We start from the raw sequence: 22,559 nt of genomic DNA, 5'->3' as shown, positions 1-22,559 counted from the left end.
TCCCTTAATCGATGTCCACGTCACCGGCGCCCAGGGAGCAGTTATTGTTTGGGGTTAACTGCCTTGCTCAAGGGCAGAACGGCAGATATTTTCCACCTTGCCGGCTCTGGTATTCAAACCAGTAAGCTCCATTTAACTTCCATTTAACCCAGGACTATAAGCTTCCAATTAACCCAGGACTGTAAGCTTCCATTTAACCCAGGACTGTAAGCTTCCATTTAACCCAGGACTATAAACTTCCAATTAACCCAGGACTGTACGCTTCCAATTAACCCAGGACTGTAAGCTTCCAATTAACCCAGGACTGTAAGCTTCCAATTAACCCAGGACTGTACGCTTCCAATTAACCCAGGACTATAAGCTTCCAATTAACCCAGGACTGTATGCTTCCATTTAACCCAGGACTATAAGTGTCACGCTCTGGCTCCGGGACTTTGTATGTTGAGCCAGGGTGTGTTCGTTTCGTGGTGTTCTGTTTGGTTGGGTTGTTCTATGGGGTTGTATTTCTTTGTTTGAATGAGTGACTCCCAATCAGAGGTAACGAGTGTCAGCTGTTGGCTCGTTGTCTCTGATTGGGAGCCATATTTATACTGTCTGTTTTCACCTTGGGGTTGTGGGTTTTTGTTCCGTGTTCAGTCAGTGTTACTGTGGACTTCACGATCGTGTTTTGTTTTGTACTTGTGCTTTAACTAATTAAAGTCATGTTCGTTTCACACGCTGCGCCTTGGTCTACTCCTTCTCGTCAAGACGATCGTGACAATAAGCTTCCAATTAACCCAGGACTGTACGCTTCCATTTAACCCAGGACTGTAAGTTTCCATTTAACCCAGGACTATAAGCTTCCATTTAACCCAGGACTGCAAGCTTCCATTTAACTTCCATTTAATCCAGGAATGTAAGCTTCCATTTAACCCAGGACTGTAAACTTCCATTTAACCCAGGAATGTAAGCTTCCATTTAACTTCCATTTAACCCAGGACTGTAAGCTCAATGCTACACCTGTATTATTTCTGAGAAAGATGTCTTCCTGAATAAGATGGCGTCTAGCCTGGTTCATCTAGTGGTACAGCCTGGTTCATCTAGTGGTACAGCCAGAGTCTAGCCTGGTTCATCTAGTGGTACAAGCTGAACCCTGGCAAGACGGAGCTGCTCTTCCTCCCGGGGAAGGACTGCCCGTTCCATGATCTCGCCATCACGGTTGACAACTCCGCTGTGTCCTCCTCCCAGAGTGCGAAGAGCCTAGGCGTGACCCTGGACAACACCCTGTCGTTCTCCGCCAACATCAAGGCGGTGACCCGCTCCTGCAGGTTCATGCTCTACAACATTCGGAGAGTGCGACCCTGCCTCACACAGGAAGCGGCGCAGGTCCTGGTCCAGGCACTTGTCATCTCCCGTCTGGACTACTGCAACTCGCTGTTGGCTGGGCTCCCTGCCTGTGCCATTAAACCCCTACAACTCATCCAGAATGCCGCAGCCCGTCTGGTGTTCAACCTTCCCAAGTTCTCTCACGTCACCCCCCTCCTCCGCACACTCCACTGGCTTCCAGTTGAAGCTCGCATCCGCTACAAGACCATGGTGCTTGCCTATGGAGCAGTGAGGGGAACGGCACCTCTGTACCTTCAGGCTCTGATCAGTCCCTACACCCAAACGAGGACATTGCGTTCATCCACCTCTGGCCTGCTGGCTCCCCTTCCTCTGCGGAAGCATAGCTCCCGCTCAGCCCAGTCAAAACTGTTCGCTGCTTTGGCACCCCAATGGTGGAACAAGCTCCCTCACGACGCCAGGACAGCGGAGTCACTCACCACCTTCCGGAGACATTTGAAACCCCACCTCTTTAAGGAATACCTGGGATAGGATAAAGTATTCCTTCTAACCCCCCCCCCCCCCCCCCCCCCCCCAAATTGTAAAGTGGTTATCCCACTGGCTATAGGGTGAACGCACCAATTTGTGAGTCGCTCTGGCTAAGAGCGTCTGCTAAATGACGTTAATGTGCCCTTGAGCAAGGCACTTAACCCTAATTGCTCCTGTAAGTCGCTCTGGTTAAGAGCGTCTGCTAAATGACTAAAATGTAAAATGTAAAATGTAAATGTACAGCCAGAGTCTAGCCTGGTTCATCTAGTGGTACTGTGAAAAGCAAAGATCCAGACGATATATTCATGAAAAGAGGAAAATTGAAGAAGAAAAAGGTAATGGAGGAAAGGAAGACATGAAAGTGAGTAAAAGGGCAAGAAGAGAGAAGAGACGGATAACAGCTCCTGTCCAGACATCACAGACACAGGCACACACACACACACACACACAGGCACACAGACACACAGACACACACACAGGCACAAACACACACACAGGCACACACACACACACACAGGCACACAGGCACACAGACACACACACAGGCACACACAGGCACGCACACACACACACACAGACAGGCACACAGGCACAGGCACGCACACAGGCACGCACACAGGCACGCACGCACACACACACACGCACACACACAGGCACGCACACACACAGGCACGCACACACACACACAGAGACACACACACAGGCACGCACACACACACACACACACACACGCGCACACACACACACACCACACTGTGGCAATTATTATTTCTCCCTCTCTTTGTCAGATGCTAAGCCGCTGAGCGTCGGGTAAGGATGAAAACAGAATGAAATACATCAAGCCCAGGCGTTTTACATTGATGAATGTCTGACATTGGGAAGGGAAATTTGACAATTTATTGCTATCAGAAACAGATAAATGTCCTAGACTGAAGGACGTCTCGTTCCACAGCGGCATGGCTCTGATGTTAATGACTGTTGATTCTTCAATTGAACTGCTGGTTATTGTAAAGCTTTTCCACAAACAAGGTCAGATACTGCCCACATAAAACACTGTGGTTTAAGACTAAAGAGTATAATATAATGAAAACATGATAAGAAATCCTGTAAACACACAACGGTTACATGACGGTTTTAGTGTGTCTCACCTTTCACAGCCTCGTCCACCACCTCCACCACACGGTCAATCTGCTGAACCTGGAAAACACAGAGGACGGGGTTAGAACACAGAGAGGACGGGGTTAGAACACAGAGAGGACGGGGTTAGAACACACAGAGGGGACGGGGTTGGAACACACAGAGGACGGGGTTGGAACACACAGAGGACGGGGTTGGAACACACAGAGGACGGGGTTGGAACACACAGAGGGGACAGGGTTAGAACACATAGAGGACGGGGTTGGAACACACACAGAGAGGACGGGGTTAGAACACACACAGAGGACGGGGTTAGAACACACACAGAGGATGGGGTTAGAACACACACAGAGGACGGGGTTGGAACACAGAGAGGATGGGGTTGGAACACAGAGAGGACGGGGTTGGAACACAGAGAGGACGGGGTTAGAACACAGAGGGGACGGGGTTAGAACACAGAGAGGACGGGGTTAGAACACACACAGAGGACGGGGTTGGAACACACACAGAGGACGGGGTTGGAACACACACAGAGAGGACGGGGTTAGAACACACAGAGAGGACGGGGTTGGAACACACAGAGAGGACGGGGTTAGAACACACAGAGAGGACGGGGTTAGAACACACACAGAGGACGGGGTTGGAACACACACAGAGGACGGGGTTGGAACACACACAGAGAGGACGGGGTTAGAACACACAGAGAGGACGGGGTTGGAACACAGAGAGGACGGGGTTAGAACACACACAGAGAGGACGGGGTTGGAACACACACACAGAGGACGGGGTTGGAACACACACAGAGAGGACGAGGTTAGAACACACACACAGAGAGAGAGCGAGACAAAGACAGAGAGAACATGGTGGATAAAACACACAAATCTAAAATCAAATCATATTTGTCACAGTGAAATGCTGCCTGATGGGTCACAACAATGGAGAGGGAGAAAAGGATGACAAAATAGGAAGATAGAGGAATCACACACACACACACATACATACACACACACATACACACACACACACACACACACAGTGGTAGATGGCGACATAGCCAGGGATATCTCTCTAAGCACGGCAAGCGGTACCGGAGCGCCAAGTCTGGGACCAAAACGCTCCTGAACAGCTTCTACCCCCAAGCCAGAAGACTGCTGACCAGTTCATCAAACGGCCACCCGACTATTTGCATTGACCCCCTTATTATATTATTATGTTTTGCACTGACTCTCTTGCACAGGCTCGATGTTCACTCACTGGACTCTAACCACACACACACAGACACACTACACTGACACACACACACACAAACACATTGACGCCACACACACACTTACATATTCCTTAAAATACGCTGCTGCTACTCTCTGTTTATTATCTATGCATAGTCACTTTAACTCTACCTACACGTATATATTACCCGTACCCCTGCGCATTGACTTGGTAGCGGTACTCCTTGTATATAGCCTTGATATTGTCATTTTATTGCGTTACTATATATCTTTTAGTTTATTTAGCGAATTGTTCTTACTTTTTTTGTAAACTCTGCATTGTTGGTTAAGGGCTCGTAAGTAAGCATTTCACAGTAAGGTCTACACCTGTTGTAAGACTATTTGATTTGAAGCTGCCTCTTTTTAAAACAGAGCCTATAGAGGCCTATCGGGGGGGCTTTCTGTTTTATGAATGCGATCCCAGGGTTTTTTCTGCAAAGAAAAGGCTTGGGCGGGCCGCCTAGGTATCTTTTTCTTTTCTGGCCGCCTACGTCCAAACAGTAATAATAAAATAAATAATGTTATTATGTTTGAGTCACTCAGATCGCATAAGCCATTGCAAAATGTGTAGAATTGCAGGAAATTAGCTTTAAAACTGAAAAATGTATCTCAGCCTCATGGCAAAATGCGTAGAATTGTAGGAACGTACTTTGGTGCGAAAAGTGCAAATCAATCCCAGAACAACAGCAAAGGACCTTGTGACGATGCTTGAGGAAACCGGTAGAAAAGTATCTATATCCACAGTAAAAACGAGTTCTATATCGACATAACCTGAAAGGCCGCTCAGCAAGGAAGAAGCCACTGCTCCAAAACCGCCATAAAAAAGCCAGACTACGGTTTGCAACTGCACATGGGGACAAAGATCATACTTTTTGGAGAAATGTCCTCTGGTCTGATGAAACAAAAATAGAACTGTTTGGCCTTACTGACCATTGTTATGTTTGGAGGAAACAGGGGATGCCTTGCAAGCCGAAGAACACCATCCCAACAGTGAAGCACGGGGGTGGCAGCATCATGCTGTGGGGGGTGCTTTGCTGCAGGAGGGACTGGTGCACTTCACAAAATAGATGGCATCATGAGGAAGGAAAATTATGTGGATATATTGAAGCAACATCTCAAGACATCAGTCAGGAAGTTAAAGCTTGGTCGCAAATGGGTCTTCCAAATGGACAATGACCCCAAGCATACTTCCAAAGTTGTGGCAAAATGGCTTAAGGACAACAAAGTCAAGGTATTGGAGTGGCCATCACAAAGCCCTGACCTCAATCCTATAGAAAATGTGTGGGAAGAACTGAAAAAGCGTGTGCGAGCAAGGAGGCCTACAAACCTGACTCAGTTACACCAGCTCTGTCAGGAGGAATGGGCCAAAATTCACCCAATTTATTGTGGGAAGCTTGTGGAAAGCTACCCGAAACGTTTGACCCAAGTTAAACAATTTAAAGGTAATGCTACCAAATACTAATAGAGTACCGTATTGGTCCGAATATAAGACGGCCTTTTTTCCCCTCGAAATAGGTCCAAAAAAGTCGGGTCGTCTTATATTCGGGGTCTAGTATTCAGAGCGCAGTTTCTCTTCTTCGGCGCTCCCTTTAAATGTCAATACACATTCGCGGGCACAGATGGCGCCAAAAATTCGTTCCGGACGGAGGGAAGAGGCGTCCTTAACAACCAGCCCGTTACCGGTGTTTAAAGATGGAAAGACAGGCTGACCATTTAGAGACAAGTGGCTCAAAAGTGGGCCAGGTCAATAAACAACAGCGGAGGAGCTATGATGCCAATTTCAAAATAATGGTTGTCAATAAGGCAGAGTCATCTAACAACTGCCAAGCTGCCAAGACATTCGGGGTCACTGAGTGTAATGTAAGAAGATGGCGAGCAGAAAAACAACGTCTAAAAGATGCTAACAGTCAGCGAAAATCCTTCCGTGGTCCTCAAAGTGGTCGTTTCATTGAGGTTGACCGGAGGGTTTTTGAATATGTCAGGGAAAAAAGAAGTGAGGGAATGCCCATTACCAGAGCTGTCATCCAGGTTAAGGCCCTGGAAATCGCCAGAGAGCTCAACATCACTGGATTTAAAGCCAGCCTCGGCTGGTGTCGTAGGATGATGCGGCGTAATGGACTGTCACTTAGACGGAGAACGAGTTTGGCCCAACGCCTGCCGTCAGACTTCGGAGAGAAGCTGCTTTCGTTTCAGCGCTTTGTTATCAACCTGAGGAAGAAGCACTCCTACCCGCTGGATCAGATCGGCAATGCTGATCAGACACCCGTTTATTTCGACATGCCAACATCGGTGACTGTCAATAGAAAGGGAGAAAAGTCTGTGTTGGTGAAATCAACGGGCAACGAGAAGAGCCGCGTCACTGTCATGTTGACATGTCTCGCTGGTGGCAGCAAACTCCCCCCGTATGTCATTCTTAAGCGTAAGACTGTGCCAAAGGACCCAATGCCAGCTGGCATTATTGTGCGCGCCCAGGAGAAGGGCTGGATGGAGTCGGGGCTTGTAGTGGATGCTATTCCCTCACAGAGCATCATCGATGGCTTTAAAAAATGTTGCATCTCAAATGCATTGGACGGCAGCGAGGACGACGTGCTTTGGGAGGAGCCGGTGGAAGCGGAGCAGCTGGGGAGCGATGACAGCGAGAGCGAACACAGCGGGGCAGAGGACGTGTGTGAGGGATAGAGAGACATCGGAGGAGAAGTTTGGCGAATTTTTGTTAAGTTTAGTTAAATGTGTGGCCTGTATTTTCTCTGTTATTTAAAAATGTTACTTTATTATTGCTTGATATTAATTTTGAATCATACTGTACATAGTTTGCCTTTGTGTTTAATTCACTGTGTTTTTAATATTGTTATTTTAAAATAAAATGAAGTTCTTTGTTCGGCAAATCTAGTCTGCAAATCTGTTTTTCTAAATGTTTGTGTTGAAAAACGGGGGGTCGTCTTATAATCAGGGTCGTCTTATATTCGGACCAATACGGTATGTAAACTTCTGACCCACTGGGAATGTGATGAAAGAAATAAAAAGCTGAAATAAATCATTCTCTCTACTATTATTCTGACATTTCACATTCTTAAAATAAAGTGGTGATCCTAACTGACCTAAGACAGGGAATTTTTACTAGGATTAAATGTCAGGAATTGTGAAAAACTGAGTTTAAATGTATTTGGCTAAGGTGTATGTAAACTTCCGACTTCAACTGTAACTCTCCATCTAGTCCCTCCAGATAACTCTCCAGTCTCTCCAGATAACCATCTCTCCAGATAACTCTCCAGTCTCTCCAGATAACCATCTCTCCAGATAACCATCTCTCCAGATAACCATCTCTCCAGACAACCATCTAGTCCCTCTAAATGACTAGTTGATCTGTAACGGTAGATAGGTTATGTAACAGACTATTCAGTCAGAGCTGTTTTCATCAGATATGTCTGAAGGTTTCAGTTTAAAGGTCAAAGGTAAGGCAGGGTTCACCTGAAGGTTAACTCCAGGGGGGAATGTTGTTTCTCTATGTCACCTCCCAGGGTGCCTCCCGCTTCACCCCGACTCTCTCGGTCATGCTCACTGCTAGGCTAACTGACAGTGCTAGGCTAACTGACACGGCTAGGCTAACTGACACTGCTAGGCTAACTGACACTGCTAGGCTAACTGACAGTGCTAGGCTAACTGACACTGCTAGGCTAACTGACACGGCTAGGCTAACTGACACGGCTAGGCTAACTGACACTGCTAGGCTAACTGACACTGCTAGACTAACTGACACTGCTAGGCTAACTGACACTGCTAGGCTAAGTAACTGACAACTCGCACAGAAAAAAAATCATGCTTATGCCGGAGGAGTCTGGCTGAGTGACAACACTGTCAAATCCGGACCACATACAGTGCTTTCGGAAAGCATTCAGACCCCTTCCCTTTTTCCACATTCTGTTACGTTACAGCCTTACTGTAAAATTTATTAAATAAAAAAATGTCTCATCAATCTACACAATACCCCATAATGACAAAGCGAAAACTGGTTTTTCAGAATTTGTCTGCAAAATACAAAACAGAAATACCTTATTTACATAAGTATTCAGACCCTTTGCTATGAGACTCTAAATTGATCTCTATCTATGACCATCTATCATACTTGAGATGTTTCTATAACCTGATTGGAATCCACCTGTGGTAAATTAAATTGATTGGACATGATTTATAAAGGTCCCACAGTTGACAGTGTATGTCGGAGCAAAAACCAAGCCATGAGGTCGAAGGAATTGTCCGTAGATCTCGGAGACAGGATTGTGTCGAGGCACAATGTCTGCAGCATTGAAGGTCCCCAAGAACACATTGGCTGCCATCATTCTTAAATGGAAGAAGTTTGGAACCACTAAGACTCTTCCTAGAGCTGGCCACCCAGCCAAACGGAGCAATTGGGGGAGAAGGGCCTTGGTCAGGGAGGTGACCAAGAACCCGATAGTCACTCTGACAGAGCTCCAGAGTTCCTCTGTGGAGATGGGAGAACCTTCCAGAAAGACAACCATCTCTGCAGCACTCCACCAATCAGGCCTTTATGATAGTGTGGCCTGACGGAAGCCACTCCTCAGTAAAAGGCACATGACAGCACACTTGGGAGTTTGCCAAAAGGCACCTAAAGGACTCTCAGACCATGAGAAACAAGATTCTCTGGTCTGGTGAAACCAATACTGAACTCTTTGGCATGAATACCAAGCGTCACATCTGGCGGAAACATGGCACCATCCCTACGGTGAAGCATGGCAGTGGCAGCATCATGCTGTGGGGATGTTTTTCAGCGGCAGGGACTGGGAGACTAGTCAGGATGGAGGGAAAGATGAACGGAGCAAAGTACAGAGAGATCCTTGATGACCTCAGACTGGGGTGAAGTTTCACCTTCCAACAGGACAATGACCCTAAGCACACAGCCAAGACAACGCAGGGGTGGCTTCGGGACAAGTATCTGAATGTCCTTGAGTGGCCCAGCCAGAGGCCGGACTTGAACCCGATCTAACATCTCTGGAGAGACCTGAAAATAGCTGTGCAGCGAGGCTCCCCATCTAACCTGACAGAGCTTGAGAGGATCTGCAGAGAAGAATGGGAGAAACTCCCTAAATACAGGTGTGCCAAGCTTGTAGCGTCATACCTAAGAAGACTTGAGGCTGTAATCGCTGCCAAAGGTGCTTCAACAAAGTACTGAGTAAAGGGTCTGAATACTTATGTACATGTGATATTTCATTTTTTTTTTTTTTATACATTTGCAAAATTTCTAAAAACCTTTTTTTGCTTTGTCATTATGGGTTATTGTGTGTAGGATGATGAGGAGGGAAAAACGATTGAATCCATTTTAGAATAAGGCTGTAATGTAACAAAATGTGGAAAAAGTCAAGGGGTCTGAATACTTTCCGAATGCATTGTATGCCCCCATGGCGACGGAGGTAGGCGGCTCGGCCTTACCGACTCTCTGTGCCCTTTTCCTCTCTGGTTCTCCTCTCTACTAACCTGTCTCCTGACTATCAGTTACCTCTCTCTACTAACCTGTCTCCTGACTATCCGTTTCCTCTCTACTAACCTGTCTCCTGACTATCCGTTTCCTCTCTCTACTAACCTGTCTCCTGACTATCCGTTACCTCTCTCTACTAACCTGTCTCCTGACTATCCGTTTCCCCTCTCTACTAACCTGTCTCCTGACTATCCGTTTCCTCTCTCTACTAACCTGTCTCCTGACTATCCGTTTCCTCTCTCTACTAACCTGTCTCCTGACTATCCGTTTCCTCTCTACTAACCTGTCTCCTGACTATCCGTTTCCCCTCTCTATTAACCTGTCTCCTGACTATCCGTTACCTCTCTCTACTAACCTGTCTCCTGACTATCCGTTTCCCCTCTCTACTAACCTGTCTCCTGACTATCCGTTTCCTCTCTCTACTAACCTGTCTCCTGACTATCCGTTTCCTCTCTACTAACCTGTCTCCTGACTATCCGTTTCCCCTCTCTACTAACCTGTCTCCTGACTATCCGTTTCCCCTCTCTACTAACCTGTCTCCTGACTATCCGTTTCCTCTCTCTACTAACCTGTCTCCTGACTATCCGTTTCCCCTCTCTACTAACCTGTCTCCTGACTATCAGTTACCTCTCTCTACTAACCTGTCTCCTGACTATCAGTTTCCTCTCTACTAACCTGTCTCCTGACTATCCGTTTCCCCTCTCTATTAACCTGTCTCCTGACTATCCGTTACCTCTCTCTACTAACCTGTCTCCTGACTATCCGTTTCCCCTCTCTACTAACCTGTCTCCTGACTATCCGTTTCCTCTCTCTACTAACCTGTCTCCTGACTATCCGTTTCCCCTCTCTACTAACCTGTCTCCTGACTATCCGTTTCCTCTCTCTACTAACCTGTCTCCTGACTATCCGTTTCCCCTCTCTACTAACCTGTCTCCTGACTATTAGTTTCCTCTCTACTAACCTGTCACCTGACTATCCGTTTCCCCTCTCTACTAACCTGTCTCCTGACTATCCGTTTCCCCTCTCTACTAACCTGTCTCCTGACTATCCGTTTCCCCTCTCTACTAACCTGTCTCCTGACTATCCGTTTCCTCTCTACTAACCTGTCTCCTGACTATCCGTTTCCCCTCTCTACTAACCTGTCTCCTGACTATCCGTTTCCCCTCTCTACTAACCTGTCTCCTGACTATCCGTTTCCCCTCTCTACTAACCTGTCTCCTGACTATCCGTTTCCTCTCTCTACTAACCTGTCTCCTGACTATCAGTTACCTCTCTCTACTAACCTGTCTCCTGACTATCAGTTTCCTCTCTACTAACCTGTCACCTGACTATCCGTTTCCTCTCTCTACTAACCTGTCTCCTGACTATCCGTTTCCCCTCTCTACTAACCTGTCTCCTGACTATCAGTTACCTCTCTCTACTAACCTGTCTCCTGACTATCAGTTTCCTCTCTACTAACCTGTCACCTGACTATCCGTTTCCTCTCTCTACTAACCTGTCTCCTGACTATCAGTTACCTCTCTCTACTAACCTGTCTCCTGACTATCAGTTTCCTCTCTACTAACCTGTCACCTGACTATCCGTTTCCTCTCTCTACTAACCTGTCTCCTGACTATCCGTTTCCCCTCTCTACTAACCTGTCTCCTGACTATCTGTTTCCTCTCTACTAACCTGTCTCCTGACTATCCGTTACCTCTCTCTACTAACCTGTCTCCTGACTATCCGTTTCCTCTCTCTACTAACCTGTCTCCTGACTATCCGTTTCCCCTCTCTACTAACCTGTCTCCTGACTATCCGTTTCCCCTCTCTACTAACCTGTCTCCTGACTATCCGTTTCCCCTCTCTACTAACCTGTCTCCTGACTATCCGTTTCCCCTCTCTACTAACCTGTCTCCTGACTATCCGTTTCCTCTCTCTACTAACCTGTCTCCTGACTATCCGTTTCCTCTCTCTACTAACCTGTCTCCTGACTATCCGTTTCCCTTCTCTACTAACCTGTCTCCTGACTATCCGTTTCCCCTCTCTACTAACCTGTCTCCTGACTATCCGTTTCCTCTCTCTACTAACCTGTCTCCTGACTATCCGTTTCCTCTCTCTACTAACCTGTCTCCTGACTATCCGTTTCCCCTCTCTACTAACCGGTCTCCTGACTATCCGTTTCCCCTCTCTACTAACCGGTCTCCTGACTATCAGTTTCCCCTCTCTACTAACCTGTCTCCTGACTATCCGTTTCCCCTCTCAACTAACCTGTCTCCTGACTATCCGTTTCCCCTCACTACTAACCTGTCTCCTGACTATCCGTTTCCCCTCTCTACTAACCTGTCTCCTGACTATCCGTTTCCCCTCTCTACTAACCTGTCTCCTGACTATCCGTTTCCTCTCTCTACTAACCTGTCTCCTGACTATCCGTTTCCTCTCTCTACTAACCTGTCTCCTGACTATCCGTTTCCCTTCTCTACTAACCTGTCTCCTGACTATCCGTTTCCCCTCTCTACTAACCTGTCTCCTGACTATCCGTTTCCTCTCTCTACTAACCTGTCTCCTGACTATCCGTTTCCTCTCTCTACTAACCTGTCTCCTGACTATCCGTTTCCCCTCTCTACTAACCGGTCTCCTGACTATCCGTTTCCCCTCTCTACTAACCGGTCTCCTGACTATCAGTTTCCCCTCTCTACTAACCTGTCTCCTGACTATCCGTTTCCCCTCTCAACTAACCTGTCTCCTGACTATCCGTTTCCCCTCACTACTAACCTGTCTCCTGACTATCCGTTTCCCCTCTCTACTAACCTGTCTCCTGACTATCCGTTTCCCCTCACTACTAACCTGTCTCCTGACTATCCGTTACCTCTCTCTACTAAACTGTCTCCTGACTATCCGTTTCCTCTCTACTAACCTGTCTCCTGACTATCCGTTTCCCCTCTCTACTAAACTGTCTCCTGACTGTTTCCTCTGACACTTCCTACTGTCCTGTCATAAAATAATGAAGTACATAAGGAGATCAAAGCTCCCGTTCTCCTTTACATTAAACAGACAATGCTTACCCTGTATTTTACACTCAAACAACCAAACAGCGATTTGAAACATTTCCATTTGAATAACTGCAAGGTAAAACCAGCTTCTCATTCTATGCACATGCACACACCTCATTTAGACACTGTTGGCCTTGCCAAGCGTTGTATTACATTTAACTCCTAACTGCAGGAAACGCCACCGACCCCAAACCACATTAAATAAAACAACAGCGTAAAAACACTGTGTCTGAAACAGTAAAACAGAAATACAGTGTGACACAGTGCTAAAACGACATCCAACAACAAAATCACAGCTCTGTGGTGATTCAATCTTCTATTGATAAACAGGAGGATCAAGGGTCTGGACTGAGAACGACGCAGCGAAAGAGAGAGAGAAGCTTTTACGCAGCCCAATTTCCTGGTCCGTTTTGTTCCCTTTCCACCCTCCGTTTCCCCCTCTACTCTCCTCTGCTGTGTTATTTCTGCATGAGCCAATCTCACCATTCATTTTCATCTCATCCGTTTTTTCCCTCTCCCGCGGTTTGCCCTTTCTCCTCTGTGTTATTTCTGCCTGGGGAACCAGAGATTGTAAAATCTGATCTATTAAAAGGAAATGTGCATCAACTGTGCCCTGCTGCAACCCACAGTTAAATAGTTGGGGCTAGCAGGCCTCCACTCCCGTCCAGGGCCCACCCCCAGGCCTCGCCGGGCCTGGAGCCCCATTACCTATCCCCGTCCCTGGGCCGAGTGCAGCAGGGCAGTGGGTACCGCCTGGAGGACGGGATAAACGAGCGCTACCCCCCCCACCACCCCACACCACCCCAAATGGCACCCTATTCCCTTTATAGAACAATAACAGGCCCTAGAACAATAGGGAACAGGGTGGCATTTGGGACACAACCAAGGCCTCTCCCGTCTGGCAGCAGTTATCTGCATGATAAGCATGGAAAATAAAAATCTATTTGCTCCTAATGGGACAGCAATCTGTGTCCACTCTGAGCAGCGGGAGAGAGGCAGAAGGGGCTGAGACCAGCAGGGAGAGAGGGGGGTAGGTAGAGGGAGGGGGGGGGGGGGGGGGGGGGGGGAGGGAGCGGGGGGTAGGTAGAGGGAGAGGGGGGGGGGGGGGAGAGGGAGAGGGAGAGGGAGCGGGAGGGGGGGGGAGGGAGAGGGAGAGGGAGAGGGAGGGGGGGGGGGGAGAGAGGGGGGGTAGGTAGAGGGAGGGGGGGAGAGGGGAGGGAGGGAGAGGGAGAGAGGCAGAAGGGGCTGAGACCAGCAGAGAGAGATGGGGGTAGGTAGAGGGAGAGGGGGGGGAGGGGGAGGGAGAGGGGAGGGAGGGAGCGGGAGAGAGTGTGTGTGTAGGCCGAGCCCATCGGAGCAGGATGCACCGCTACCCTTTGGGTGGCTCCACTTTAAAAACCTGCTGTACTGCTACACAGGCCAAAGGACATAGAAACCACCACATGACTCCCAGTGGAGCTGAGTGGAAACAATGAGATGAGGGAGAGGGGATTTCTTTCAACTGTTTAGCAAAACATACTTTTGGGACCATGGGATGTGCAATGGGCACGTCTGACAAAATGCATTGATAAATATAATAATGTAAATGTAGATTGAGTACATAAATACAGAAGATAATAACAATAATGTTCATTTCAAGAGAATAAACTCAGATCATCCAGTTGGTTTTCCTCATAAAGCCACATCTGTTTAGGGACCTGGGAGGGATCGATGGATAGTGCCACCTTTGATCTAGAAAGCAGGAACCCCCCCCCCCCACCCACCAGTCCTTCCCTCCCATACCCCCTACTCTCTCACTACTATAAGCTAGCTACCATGCTGGGGAAAGGGCCAATTGTCTCTGCCTGTGACTGTGTGAGGTGTGCGTCCGCGGGCAGTCCATCCATACGTGTGTGGACTAGAGAGAGCAGAGGAGCGGGTACAGCTCAGTGACAGCAGGGGGCAGCTGCCATTTGGACCCTCCAGTGCTACTGCGGCTGACACGCTGTGCCAGGAGATGAGAAACTAACAGGTAGCGCTAACCCCAATACAGTGAGAAAAAAGTATTTGATCCCCTGCTGATTTTGTACGTTTGCCCACTGACAAAGACATGATTAGTCTATAATTTTAATGGTAGGTTTATTTGAACAGTGAGAGACAGAATAACAACAACAAAATCCAGAAAAACGCATGTCAAAAATGTTATAAATTGATTTGCATTTTAATGAAGGAAATAAGTATTTGACCCCTCTGCAAAACATGACTTAGTACTTGGTGGCAAAACCCTTGTTGGCAATCACAGAGGTCAGACGTTTCTTGTAGTTGGCCACCAGGTTTACACACATCTCAGGAGGGATTTTGTCCCACTCCTCTTTGCAGATCTTCTCCGAGTCATTAAGGTTTCGAGGCTGACGTTTGGCAACTCGAACCTTCAGCTCCCTCCACAGCTTTTCTATGGGATTAAGGTCTGGAGACTGGCTAGGCCACTCCAGGACCTTAATGTGCTTCTTATTGAGCCACTCCTTTGTTGCCTTGGCCGTGTGTTTTGGGTCATTGTCATGCTGGAATACCCATCCACGACCCATTTTCAATGCCCTGGCTGAGGGAAGGAGGTTCTCACCCAAGATTTGACGGTACATGGCCCCGTCCATCGTCCCTTTGATGCGGTGAAGTTGTCCTGTCCCCTTAGCAGAAAAACACACCCCAAAGCATAATGTTTCCACCTCCATGTTTGACGGTGGGGATGGTGTTCTTGGGGTCATAGGCAGCATTCCTCCTCCTCCAAACACAGCGAGTTGAGTTGATGCCAAAGAGCTCGATTTTGGTGTCATCTTGACCACAACACTTTCACCCAGTTCTCCACTGAATCATTCAGATGTTCATTGGCAAACATCAGACAGGCCTGTATATGTGCTTTCTTGAGCAGGGGGACCTTGCTGGCGCTGCAGGATTTCAGTCCTTCACGGCGTATTGTTTTCTGTGAGAGGGGTTAGCCTTAGTGCTAGGTGTTCATATCTAATGGGGGAAGAGAGACTGTGAGAGGGGTTCCCACTAGCTGTTAATCTCTATGAGGGATGAGAGTCGGGTGTTAGCAGGATTGCAAAATTCAGGTATTTTTGTTCCAGGTTTTTCCGAAATTATGGTCGGAAGATTCCCGGAATCACGAGGGAATAAGCAGGAAATCCAAATTTCTGGAAAACTTGGGAATTTTATCAAATGTACCGGAATTTTACAACCCCAGGTGTTAGCGTAACGCTAGCAGTTCATCTTTATGCGGGATGAGAGGTACAGTGAGGGGAAAAAAATATTTGATCCCCTGCTGATTTTGTACGTTTACCCACTGACCAAGAAATTATCAGTCTATAATTTTAATGGTAGGTTTATTTGAACAGTGAGAGACAGAATAACAACAAAAACATCGCTAGGCCCCTAATGCAACACTCAAACAATTGAACTTAGACTTCTATCCCATGAAGGCATTTGATCCCCATGGTATCGACCGGCCCTCAAAAAAACCACCAGGAGTTCGCTTGTCTCTTCCATTTCAAGTAGAAAACCTTCCCTGGACTCCATAAAGTATTTTCCTCTTAAAAGTCTTTCTACCCGCCGACAGCAGAAATAGATCCTAGTGCATAGTCTCGCTCTCCTCTCTCTCTTTCGGTTTATCCACCCAGGTGTGCTTTACTACTGAGAGAAATTAAAGATAAATGTCATATCAGCAGAGCTAGCGATCACTGAGCGATGGGGCAGCGAGAGAGGAGAGCAGCAGCTTCTAAAGAAACTCTGGCCCAGCGGGGCCTCTCTCTCTCTCTCTCTCTCTCTCTCTCTCTCTCTCTCCCCTCTTTGCTTTCTCTGCTTTTAAATGAAGTTAAGAGGTCTGCAGACTGTTAAGTACAGTCTTCCTGAAAATACTATTGATCATGGCAAACGGCAGGGCGGCAAGGCAGCAGTGGATGAGAGACTCAGTGAGAGGGGTTAGCGTTAATGCTAGCTGTTCATCTTTAATGGGGGATGAGAGACTCCGTGAGCGGGGTTAGCGTTAATGCTAGCTGTTCATCTTTATGGGGGATGAGAGACAGTGAGCGGGGTTAGCGTTAGTGCTAGCTGTTCATCTTTATGGGGGATGAGAGACAGTGAGCGGGGTTAGCGTTAATGCTAGCTGTTCATCTTTATGGGTGATGAGAGACGCAGTGAGCGGGGTTAGCGTTAGTGCTAGCTGTTCATCTTTAATGGGGGATGAGAGACAGTGAGCGGGGTTAGCGTTAATGCTAGCTGTTCATCTTTATGGGTGATGAGAGACGCAGTGAGAGGGGTTAGCATTAATGCTAGCTGTTCATCTTTAATGGGGGATGAGAGACAGTGAGAGGGGTTAGCGTTAGTGCAACGGCAGGGAGAAGCAGATCGCAGCATAGGCCTGTCTAGTAGAACCGTTTGAGTTCTGCAGTAGGGAAAATAAAGGTATAGTGAGGTAGCGTGTCTATCTGAGGATCTCATGCTCATTAACTGTAGTTGTATTATATGTTTAGGGAAATGACTGACTGAACTGAATCCACTCAGGGAGTGTTGTTGTGGGTAAATCTAAGATATGTAAGCCTTGTTTGTCATTGTATCAAGGGCTTAGGTGAAATTGCATCAGATAAACAACAGAGTCGAAACAAACATTGAAATCACATTAAATATTCCCCCAGAGACCAATGCCAACAATAGAAATATTCCAAACATAATCCAGCCTTTCAAAAGAGCAAAGTTATGTTTTCATCAAGCGTCCATTTTAAAGAAGGGCTCCTCCCTGGATTCTCAGAATCATGAACTTTGATGGATTATGTCTGCTTGTATGACTCTTTCATATGAAATCAATACATGGATATTCTCACTAAGGTAATTTCTATATTCGTTATTGTGCCTGGCTGTATGTTCCCTTAATAAACATCAATGTCCCGTGTTATGTTAAACACCCTATATCATGAATAATGCATTTAAGTTCAATACACAATCCCATTCATGTCAACTCCCAGGTTTAAAGAAAACAGCTGGTGAATTCATTGCTGTGGGACTTTCAAATGTGTGTAGATTACATTACACATTGATTATTCTATTTTCCATGTAGCCTTAAGTGTGTCCCCAAAATGGCACCCTACTCCCTATGTAGTGCACTACTTTTGACCAGAGCCCTATGGGCCCTGGTCAAAAGGCATGCACTGTATAGGGAATAGGGTGCTATTTGGGAAGCAACCTTAGTTATCCTTGAAAGTTCCATAACCTCAGGAATGTCAACTCCGTTCGGTGGATTTCTAGAATATGCAAAACAAAACTGGAACATTTGCATAAGATGACTGGTGTAACTGAAAGAAGGCGTGGTCTAGTCAACTGCCATCCCAGCACCTGTTCCATCTCAGTCACGTATTATTAGTCAACAGACCTTATTGCTAGCCTGCGTGCCTGGCTGACTGTAGTCCAACCAATATCAATATGAGAAAGACTCTTAGGAACACAGAAGCAGTCACACCTAACCAACTGACTCACTTCCTCAAATATTAGACCTTGTTAGGTCATGTTTATAAATCACTCATAGTAAAAAAACACGGTTGGCAGAGTAAACAGCAGATGTTAACGGACATTCAATAACAGACCTTAGAGAGCAATAACAGACCTTAGAGGTCTTTCAGTCAGCTGTCTAGAGCAGAATTGGCATCCATTCCATTTCAACTCGTCAGTTGAATTGGAAATTAATCAATTTCCTAATAGGGGATGCAACTCAATTCCTGAATCGACTGGAATTGAGCCCAACTGTGGTCTATAGTCTAATGTGGAGTCCAACGATGTAGGACAGAACTTCTGTTTTGCCATCAAAACACCCTCCACCACACATACATACCACAAGGGAGAGATGGCAACACAGGGAGGAGGAGGAGACTTACCCCGATGATGCTGAGTCCTTTAAGGTAGTCCATCCTGGGCTGGGCCTGGGGAACACATCCAGCTACCACCACCTTCTTATCCTGCTCCTGGGCCTTCCTGACAGAAACAGAGACACGGCAGGGTTAACACGGGGAGGGCCAACGGGTGGCTAGGAAGGTCAGACTATTTTTTTTGCAGTTTTCTTTAGCACAGTAAATGCTTTCCAGGGGGAGCTAATAGGGACAGATGAAATCAAAACCTTGACAATTCGCTGTGTTTCAGTACCACAGCATATCATGTAGATAAATGACTTCCTGAACTGATTGACTGTCCAACATGTTGTGTTGTGCTTCAGCATGCCAGGGAAAAAGCTGTACAGGGAAGGACGTTCCATAGAACCATAGATGCTGCCATAGATGGTTCCATAGATGCTGCCATAGATGGTTCCATAGATGGTTCCATAGATGGTTCCATAGATGGTAAGCAGAATGGACAGATGCTGAAGTGCTTGTGGCTAAACTTCAATATAAACTCAGTTACATATCTGTAACGTCATCACCAATAGAGTGAGTTGTCTGGGATAGAGAGAGTGGAGACGGGATGAGACGGACAGTGACAGTGTACATCTCTTTCAAACTGGCAGTAGCCTTGGAAGGCCTTGGAGGCTTGGAAAAACAAGGTTCAATCTGCAGCCTGTCTAACAGTGGAAGAGAAATCTTCAACATCACTTTTTATTTATTTAACAGGGAAGAAATATTGAGACCTAGGTCTCTTTTTCAAATGCTCCCTGTATAAGACAACACAAATATACACAAAAAAATAGTAATATATATATATATATATATATATATATATATATATATATATATATATATACACACACACACACATTAAAATACAAAAACACAGTCATGGTAAGCACAAATAAAACATCACATGCATAAGAATTTTAAAGTATTTTATGTACACTTCTTTAGCTTTTACTGCTGCCAAAGCCGGGGGCTGTGACCCAAATAGTACCCTATTCCCTATATATAGTGCACTACTTTTGACCAGGGCCCATAGAGTACCACAGTATGAGTCACAATACCCATAAAACCTAGCGGTCAAACAGGGAAATGGTTCCAATCGTTTTTCCACCATACATTTTTCCCATAGGGGATTTTAGAAACACTTAAAATAACGGCTGTGTTTCATGTAGGCTTACCCTGGCGTGACGTTTTGATAACCATGTAAATCTCTCTAGGACAAGGTGACTTTTATCGATGAAAAATGAATGGTGGAAAAACTATTGTTTGACCGCTAGGTTTTATGGGTATTATGACGACACCACTGTGGGGCCGTATAGGGCACTGTGTAAGGAATAGGGTGCCATTTGGGACGTAACTAACATCTACAGCATGTCTGTCTTTCAATAGCAGACACATGTCCACTCTCCAAAATCACTACTTTATTAACAGCTGCTGAAATACAACCATACTGTCTGTGGCTTTTCTGCTGAAATACAACCACACTGTCTGTGGCTTTTCTGCTGAAATACAACCACACTGTCTGTGGCTTTTCTGCTGAAATACAACCACACTGTCTGTGGCTTTTCTGCTGAAATACAACCACACTGTCTGTGGCTTTTCTGCTGAAATACAACCACACTGTCTGTGGCTTTTCTGCTGAAATACAACCACACTGTCTGTGGCTTTTCTGCTGAAATACAACCACACTGTCTGTGGCTTTTCTGCTGAAATACAACCACACTGTCTGTGGCTTTTCTGCTGAAATACAACCACACTGCCTGTGGCTTTTCTGCTGAAATACAACACACTGTCTGTGGCTTTTCTGCTGAAATACAATAATAATAATATAATAATAATATGCCATTTAGCAGACGCTTTTATCCAAAGCGACATACAGTCATGCGTGCATACATTTTTTTTGTGTATGGGTGGTCCCGGGGATCGAACCCACTACCTTGGCGTTACAAGCGCCGTGCTCTACCAGCTGAGCTACAGAGGACCACAACACACTGTCTGTGGCTTTTCTGCTGAAATACAACCACACTGCCTGTGGCTTTTCTGCTGAAATACAACACACTGTCTGTGGCTTTTCTGCTGAAATACAACCACACTGCCTGTGGATTTTCTGCTGAAATACAACCACACTGTCTGTGGCTTTTCTGCTGAAATACAACACACTGTCTGTGGCTTTTCTGCTGAAATACAACCACACTGCCTGTGGCTTTTCTGCTGAAATACAACACACTGTCTGTGGCTTTTCTGCTGAAATACAACCACACTGCCAGTGGCTTTGCTGCTGAAATACAACACACTGTCTGTGGCTTTTCTTTTCTAAAGGTGTTGTTGTAGAAATAATTTCCTTGACTTTTCTGTCTAGTCCAGGGATCATCAACTAGATTCAGCCACGGGCGTGTTTTTTATTGTGCAGTTAGTCAGGGGGCCGGAACATAATTACAAATAATTTGTAAGACTGCAAATTGACCGCAAGAAGCCCAATCCGATATAATATTTGACAAAAACATAATAATTCCACACTTTGCTTACGTGGCGCAGTGGTCTAAGGCACTGCATCGCAGTGCTAGCTGTGCCACTAGAGATCCTGGTTCGAATCCAGGCTCTGTCGTAGCCGGCCGCGACCGGGAGACCCATGGGGCGGCGTGCAATTGGCCCAGCGTCGTCCAGGGTAGGGGAGGGAATGGCCGGCAGGGATGTAGCTCAGTTGATAGAGCATGGCGTTTGCAACGCCAGGGTTGTGGGTTCGATTCCCACAGGGGGTATGAAAAAATAAAAATAATAATGTATGCACTAACTGTAAGTCGCTCTGGATAAGAGCGTCTGCTAAATGACTAAAATGTAAATGTAGTATACGATCACATCTCTATTATGCGTGGGAATACTTTGGAACAGATTTCTAAAATTAAAATCACTTGGAGCTGATTTGCTGCTGTTTTTACAGTCTTTTATGTCCCAGAAAATTTAAATAAATACAAATTCTGAGGGGCCAAATAAAATGACAGTTGGGGAACCCTGGTCTAGACTGTCTATAAAATGACCCTGGTCTAGACTGTCTATAAAATGACCCGCGGGCCGCCAGTTGGGGAACCCTGGTCTAGACGGTCTATTAAATGACCCGCGTTGCCGCCAGTTGGGGAACCCTGGTCTAGACGGTCTATAAAATGACCCGCGGGCCGCCAGTTGGGGAACCCTGGTCTAGACGGTCTATAAAATGGAACAAGACGAGGAGGACATTTAGCGGTTAAATTTTTTAATACAAGATTCTTCAAAGTTTCTATTGAGGCCGGCTGAAACAAGCTGCCCATCTAACTACTGTTTCTATTGAAGCCTGCTGAAACAAGCTGCCCATCTAACTACTGTTTTCTATTGAAGCCTGCTGAAACAAGCTGCCCATCTAACTACTGTTTCTATTGAAGCCTGCTGAAACAAGCTGCCCATCTAACTACTGTTTTCTATTGAAACCTGCTGAAACAAGCTGCCCATCTAACTACTGTTTCTATTGAAGCCTGCTGAAACAAGCTGCCCATCTCTTTCCCAGCTTCAAACCAGTTCCCAGATGTATTAACATCTTAAAATACTTATAGAAAGCTAAGCACTCTTTCAGATGCACCAATACGCCTAAATTGTATCTTATAGTAAAGCTTAATAATTCACTGACAGTAGGGCTATTCCTGTCTGTACTAGATAACCAGGTCTCTCTACTACACTCTGGTGATTGGCCAGTAGGGCTGTTCCTGTCCACTCTATACACTGAGCAACAGTGTCACCAGCGAGGATGTTATGTTATACTACATATTATCCTCTTTACTGTCAACTTAATTGTGAGAGTTTTGATGGGCAACCTTAACCTCAACCTTTAAGATGTTCAAATGTAAAGGTC

At 46.3% G+C, this 22,559-nt stretch overlaps 1 long non-coding RNA gene across 1 annotated transcript in view; it reads right to left on the bottom strand.

The window, feature by feature from the left end:
- Nucleotides 1-18,768, bottom strand: part of LOC311125816 — a 37,423-nt gene extending 18,655 nt beyond the window's left edge. Inside the window, exons 1-2 of the long non-coding RNA XR_014612914.1 lie at nt 18,674-18,768; nt 3,000-3,048 (exon numbers count right to left, since the gene is read on the bottom strand). This is a non-coding gene — a long non-coding RNA (uncharacterized lncRNA). The remainder of the gene's footprint in view (nt 1-2,999; nt 3,049-18,673) is intronic.
- Between the last annotated feature and the right edge of the window lie 3,791 nt (nt 18,769-22,559).

The sequence above is a fragment of the Coregonus lavaretus genome (assembly GCF_964263955.1).
Source record: "Coregonus lavaretus genome assembly, contig: HAP1_SCAFFOLD_3100, whole genome shotgun sequence".
Lineage (NCBI taxonomy): Eukaryota > Metazoa > Chordata > Actinopteri > Salmoniformes > Salmonidae > Coregonus > Coregonus lavaretus.
This window is presented reverse-complemented; position numbering and strand designations above follow the sequence as displayed.